The following is a 7,060-nucleotide window of genomic DNA, read 5'->3' on the forward strand; positions in this document are numbered from 1 at the left end:
TATGAATAGTGAGTGACTCCGTCCCTCCGGGCCTCACCATCGGAATAGTGAGTGGCTCTGCCCCTATGAAGAAGTAAGGGCCCTCCGGTCCTCTCCTGGTGGTCGAGCAACTAAAGTTCCTTGCTTTCCTAGCGTCAAGCAAGCCCCTACCGGTCCTTGCCCGGTGCGGGACAAGTAAGAAATTCCTTGCTTTCCTAATGTCAAGCAAGCCCCTACCGGTCCTTGCCCGGTGCGAGACAAGTAAGAAATTCCTTGCTTTCCTAACGTCAAGCAAGCCCCTACCGGTCCTTGCCCGGTGCGGGACAAGTAAGAAATTCCTTGCTTTCCTAACGTCAAGCAAGCCCCTACCGGTCCTTGCTTTCCTAACGTCAAGCAAGCAATAAATTGATTTGACTTATTGGGTGGGGGGGCGTGGGTCGAGTCATGCTTACGCATCCTCTCCTTATCAGTCGAGCCCCTGCCGGTCCTTGCTTTCCTAACGTCAAGCAAGCAATAAATTCCTCTCCTTATCAGTCGAGCCCCCTGTCGGGTCCTTGCACTAGGAAGCGCAAGCCCCTCCGGGTCCTTGCTTTCCTAGCGTCAAGCAAGCCCCTCCGGGTCCTTGCTTTCCTAGCGTCAAGCAAGCCCCTACCGGTCCTTGCCCGATGCGGACAAGCGGGTAAACCTCCTTGACCCCCCTATTTCTGGTCCTCATCCCGATCGGTTATGGAATTGATTCTTTCATCAATGATTTGATCAAATCATTTCTAAAATAAGAAGAACGAGATGAAACGGATAGAAAACGCCTCGAGCAAACAATGCCCCACCCCTTTCGCGCTCTTCCGTTGAAGCGGACCCTGAATAGGAAGCATGACCAAAGAATGGCTTCCAATGCCAGTCTCTTTCGAGCTACCAAAAATTGGTTGGTATTGGGAGAGGCAGGATTCGAACCTACGTAGAAAACCTCCAACAGATTTACAGTCTGTCGCTTTAAACCACTCGGCCACTCTCCCCTTCCCGCCCCCCCTAAATCTGTTCCTGAAGAAGAATCAATAAGGTTTTATAATATTGAATTTAAGCAACTAATTGTTATTAACTTGGGAATTGCAACAGTTCATATTAGATTTCTTTGGTCGAGCGACTTCGTTCCTCTCCTGTTAGTCGAGTCACTTAACGTACCTCTCCCTTATGGTCTTTAGGCCTTACGGCACCTTCGGGTCAATCCTTCGACAATGGATATATTATATATGTCATTATGGTCTTTTGATAGCAGGGTGGGCTGTTTCGATCGGTGCCAAGGTCGAGGAGGTCGAGATCAGAGATCAGTGCGACGGTCAACTGCGATGGCATTTAGTAGGGGATTTGAGCTTTTCTCCTAATACAACTGCGATGGAAGGAGGGTGGGTCGATGTCAGTAAGTAAGTATTCGTATGTCATACAGGTGTACAAGATATGCCCGATTAGTTTCTTATGGGAGATTTGGTGAACAGAATTCACTGATTCAACGTGAAGTTAAGATCCTATAGTTTCATATAATATGATTGGCCTAAAGCGGGCTAGTTACTTGCTGGCTCTGGCTACTGGGCTAGCTGTTGGCTGTGGTGATGTTGCTGGCTGTGCTGCTGGCTCTATAGGTGGGTGGTAATGTCTACTCTGATAACTTACCTACTAGGATGGGTAAATTCACTCTATAAACCTGGCGAATGGGGAGGGTCAATTCTCACCTTAAAAGGCGGCCTATCGAGCCAAAGAAGAGACTGGATCAACTGGCTCGGGCCAAGGATTTCTAAGGACGGGGAGCCTACCAAACTGGGAAATTCAAGAGCGCAAAGATGGCGTTGCCCATCTAAACATACCAGCAATAAAGACCAGCCGTACCCCGCCTTGAGATATGGGAAATTACCTACAGAAAGGTGGCGTATGGGGTGGTAAATCTCAATCTATGAGCCTGGCATTTTGCGGTGGGAAATGAAGTAATGAGAAGGTGGCGTTTACCATCCAACCATACCAACTAGCAAGGTCGGATGTTCGATGCTCCCCCCAACTCCTAGGCAAGCAAGGAAGGAAGGCCCCCACCTCTTCCCGAAAGATGTTGGCCGTCAATCAATCAATCATTGGTGTGCGGCGACAGGTGCTCCCCCCGTGCCATGCATGCCGTGCGGTGTGTAGATGTGTCCCGTTCCGTGTCTCGATGGGGATAACAGGTGTGGTGTGATGTGTCCAGGTAGGGTTGTCTCCATGCGTAAAGATGGTCTGTTAGGTGGGTTTGTCGAGCGAAGCGTTATGCCACGGTCTTCATCGGAAGTAAGGCAGCAGTAAAGATCGAAGCAGGAAGGCAGCAAGGAAGGGGTGAAGGATGGAAACTTCTCATTTCCGCCAGTTCTATTAAGAAAGCTACTTCCGGTAGTCGAAAGCTAGCAGACACGGGCCAAACATCCAGATATCCGAGAAAGCATTATTCCCTCACCCACAAACTAATAAACTCAACTACCGGGGTGAAACTAGAAACTATCTAGCTACCAGCTTCATTCAACTGGTGGGAAAAGAACAACTGTTGGGGGCGCAACGTGAGCTCTCTATCCATCCAACTATATCCATCCATTAGAAACAGCAATCCAATGAAGGACTACCGAGGCCGGGTAACCGGTTGAACTCCTTCCCGATGGTTTCTTTCACTCCGGAGCTTTCTTTCTTCCGTGGGTGGCTAAGATCAAACAGCCGATGGATATGGGCTAGCGGTAATGAACTAGTCTCCCTGCCTCCGGGCTGGCCTAACTGTTTTTTTCTCTTGGCTGGCTGTAGTCCATCCTTCACTCCACCGGTGGCACGGAAGGGATCAATAGCCGAGAGAGCCCTATCCAAAACTTCCCAGCCTTCACCCCCGATCGAGCTCTCGATCAACCGGTAATGATTGGAGAGAAGAGCATCAGGTTATACTCCTTACTGACCGTGGGTGAACTATAGTTACTGAACCAATAGCATAAGAAACAGTCTTCAGATTGGCTTCTACCATCCATTCACCCATGTTCAGGCTGAGTGAAAGCTTCCATATAGCATTTGTTTAGCTAGTTGAGGATGGTAACACCTTCCGGAACTGCGCCCCTACCAGCTTATTATTTTGTTGTTCAACCCTACCCTAACTAGGAGGCACCGGTGAATAAGAAACTGGGTATGGAAAAAGGCAAATATGCTTACGAGGTGCTGGCTCTTAAATAGGCTCTCCCTTTTGCTTACATGCCCCATTGCAAGCTCAAAAGCAGAGATGAGTTCGGTCGAAACGGTCACTCCGAAGGAAGTATAGGTGGACGTTTTGCACAAACGGAAAGGGGGACATCATGAGGGTTGGAAGAAGCAAGGCGAACTACAGAGTACCCCCATATATGTGATTAATCAACATTGAGATCAGATTCCTGGAATGGATAGTGGGGAATTACTTAGAAGCTCGTGTATGGAAAACTACTACCTCCTGCTAAAGAACTAGCATCGGATCTATGAGGAGATCTCCAACAGACTCTGGATTTAGGACTGAAATTCTCACTGATGGCTTGGATGCTTCTATCCCTGCTGATGAATCTGCTCATGGCTCGGAAACTGCTGCTTGCCCAGATGCTTCCTATGTCATTGATGCTGGTGGATCTAGGTTATCAACGTGCTTTCGAACAGGCGCTGAATCTCCATCTCGATAAGTATCTGCATCTGGATGTGCTGCTGCTTAAACAAGGTAAACTGCTGATTCAACCCAGGCTGCTAGCTTTCGAACGGGTGAGGATGCTGGATCAAGTTTTCGATCTTACGGGTACTATCCCCTGTCTTCGTCAGTTAAATCACTCGGTCAATCTATATACAATGCCTCCAACCAGCCTACATTAAGAAGGTTTAAGATGGTAAGGCACACTTCCAGCTGCTTTATCCGCTGCGGAGTCTGCTGGCTCTGTAGCTCTACCTGGCTATGCCTCAGCCTCTGTTGCCTACCTCCGCCCCACCCTTATAGAGAGAAATTTCCCATATGTGACCTAGGTTCATAGAGATAATTTACCACCTCTGCCTGGACTTGACCTATTGAATTTGACCATATGTGACCCACCTTTACCTCAGAGAAAGAACAGGAAAAAGAAGGCAGGAGCATACAGGACATGGAAGGAGTAGATCAGGACAGAACAGGGATGGGGAACATAGAAGGGACAGCTAGGACGGAACTGCTGGTAGGGCTGGTAGGGAAAGTAAACAAGTACAGAAAGGAGGGAAGTTAGGAGCGGTAGAACAGAACCAGGGGAGTAAGGTCCCGGAGGGGCTTGCGCTTCCTAGTGCAAGGAAAGGGCCAATTGAAAGATTCGTACATTTAGGACCCTTTAGGGGGCTCGACCAAAAGGGAGAGGAAAGATTCTCGATTCATGCAGCTGCTACGCAGTCGGAACATTCTTCACATCGGAGTGACTATAGCATGATGAGCCAAGGGCAGAGGTGGAGGGAGAGGCTTTATTAATTAACAGAGTCGGTTGGGGGGTATTCGTAGTCCGAAGGTTTCTCATTGAGATTCTCCTGTATTCATTCGACGAAGTAACGTCGTGTCATGTCCCTATCCTAAATGAATGCCGGGTGGGGTCGAGAAACAGGATTGGTGCATCGATTTAGTGAATGAAACTTGACCGCCTGGAACCCAAACCCACCCACATACTTCCAAAAAGCTTCCACTCAATTAGCAGAAGATGAAGTGGGAGCCGAATTCAGTCTTATATATGTCATAGCCAGCGTCATGCTCTAAATAAAGAGGTGCTAGTGACCACTTGTTCACTCTTCAGGATTTCTTCCATTAATGCAGAATTGGAGAACGCTATCTATCTATCCGACTAACAGAGAAGTGGTATCTCTCGCTCTACCCTTCCATCCTTAATGACCTCCGTTTTGGCTCTCCCACCGAACTAGCTAGGGATGGCTTGTATCTCACTCAATGGAGCGAGGTTTGATATAAAAAGGTGGCTTTTTAGTAAGTAAGACTGAAAAGCTGACAGCGGAAAGGGTTTTTAATACGTAGAGAAGAAACTCGACCAAACCCCCTCCCCTGGTTTCAAGCTTCAATGCCGGGACTCGACCTGCTGTTGGACGGGTTCAAGCTTCATTCATTTCATAAGTACCTTCAAGAGGCCGGCAATCCGGTATGTGCAGTTCAGCAGCAAAGGATGCCGAGGTACTTAGATTACCTACTAACTTATAAATAAGTGGTGTCTCAGCCGGAACGGATCCCAGTGAGACTAACTAACTAATTTGTCTCTGGTATGCAACGCCTATGCTTTTTGATAGGGTAACGCAACGCGCAGAAGCAAATGAGTATTCAATAAGAGCAAGGAAACAGCTTATTCGGCAGCAATAGGACCTATCTCCTCTGGTCTACTTGACAGAGCCTTTTTATGAGCCGGCTTAGTCGGATGAAAGGGCTGCGAAACCAACCCCCATAGCTAGGGAAAACCAATCTCTAGTTATTGGAGACCCAATAAAATGGTTCTTGGCAGAATGAGTTACTTTTTACCCATCCACCTGCATCTCAATAATGGGATGATACAATAGAGGGAAGGTATTCAATTCGATGACTAGCTCACTCTGCTTATGCCCCCGGTGGAGGTGTGGAGCAAAGCAATTCCCCTTACTCAGTTCCAATAACTAGCTAATCTCTATCTCCTTCCGTATCTATTTCGTTTTATTCCCTTGCTCCAGCTACTGATACGCGAGAAAGCGAAACTCCAATTCTCTCATCGTATGGAGTAGTGCTTCCTGCCCATAGCTAGATATAAATTCTACTCCTTAAAAAATCATAATAGGGGGCCCTGCCTTGAATTCGGACAGAAATAGGTGGGGTAATTCGTTAATCCGGGCAGATCCCAACCATACATATTTCTTTTCACCCGCTTATCAATAGCTAAATCCATCAACGAATTCTGCCCCTCGGATCCCCAGACTATTTATAGTGAAACTCATTCCACTGGAGATATCTATATCTATCTATCTTGTTGGTCCAGTGAGCTAATAAACTGCTTCTGAAAGGCAGGCTTCCACCAACTAATCGATCTCTAGAATGTGTATCATTTGCTTGCTCCAGCTTTCCAGTGGAACCGAGGGAATTGAGTGAGTCACCGCCCCCTATTATGATTTTTTGCAGGTAGGTTAGGCATAAAGGTAGGTGAGGTAGGCTAGTAATGATGAATAGATGGGTTTTATACGTAATAGTTTCCGCGTTATCCGTATAAAGAAATCGAACATCGGAAAATACATGCATTCCCTTCTTCGGCTTAGGGAAATGGGTTAGGTAGCATGCCTGCGCTTCGGTAAACTTACTTGTTCATTAGCTAAGCTCGGATATACGAAGGATTCTAATTCGAGGACCCTTTAGGGTGCTCGACCATAAGGGAGAGGAAAAGATGGAGCTTCGGTCTAGAGAAGCAGCCCACCTAACTAATTTAGGACATGCTCGTAAGTAATATGCTAGGGTAGGCATGCATGTAAGTAGTGCCTATAGACTGACTTCAGAAAATGGGTATGCTATTGCTATTTCTGGATTGGTATAAAGCCTTGCCGCTCTCTTTCCTTCCCGCTAGAGAGCCAGCCTTACCGCTATCCCCCCTTCCTTTCCCCTTACCACTGTCTCTCGTCGACCACTTAAACTGATCGGCTGGGAATGCTACTTCCTGGTAACTGTAAATAAGCGACCTCCTTATCGGTTCCGAAACCTAACGCACAATAAGCAATCTCCAAAACATCCAAGAAGGCGTCGAAACCAGCATCGATCCCATCCAGCTGTATCATCCAGCCCATACCATAAAATGCGGCACCCCTAGCTTTTCCGGGCCCCATGCAATAGTGTGAAACTAAAGTAAGTAAGTAAGCTCTAAGGGAAGTGATAGCTGTAGGGTAGGTGGTGTACGTGTGGTAGGTGGTTGGTGGTCACGCTATTCAGTGAATGATGGGGACGTAAGCTGGGAATGATGGGGACGTGCTATTGGCAGATGGGTCAGTTGGAACGCCTCTCCCGGAAGATGCGGCAGTTGTGAACGCCCCTCTCCCTGGTTCTAATGGCTTAACCTCTTCGATA

At 47.6% G+C, this 7,060-nt stretch overlaps 1 non-coding gene across 1 annotated transcript; it reads right to left on the bottom strand.

Moving 5' to 3' along the window:
* Positions 1–909: 909 nt before the first annotated feature.
* On the bottom strand, positions 910–992 carry TRNAY-GUA (transfer RNA tyrosine (anticodon GUA)). The gene has a single exon. It is a non-coding gene; the product is annotated as a tRNA-Tyr (tRNA).
* Positions 993–7,060: the final 6,068 nt, after the last annotated feature.

This window comes from Pinus tabuliformis, chromosome J (assembly GCF_031772625.1).
Source record: "Pinus tabuliformis cultivar Carrire ecotype Pingquan chromosome J, CPIR1, whole genome shotgun sequence".
In the NCBI taxonomy this organism is placed as follows: Eukaryota; Viridiplantae; Streptophyta; class Pinopsida; order Pinales; family Pinaceae; genus Pinus; species Pinus tabuliformis.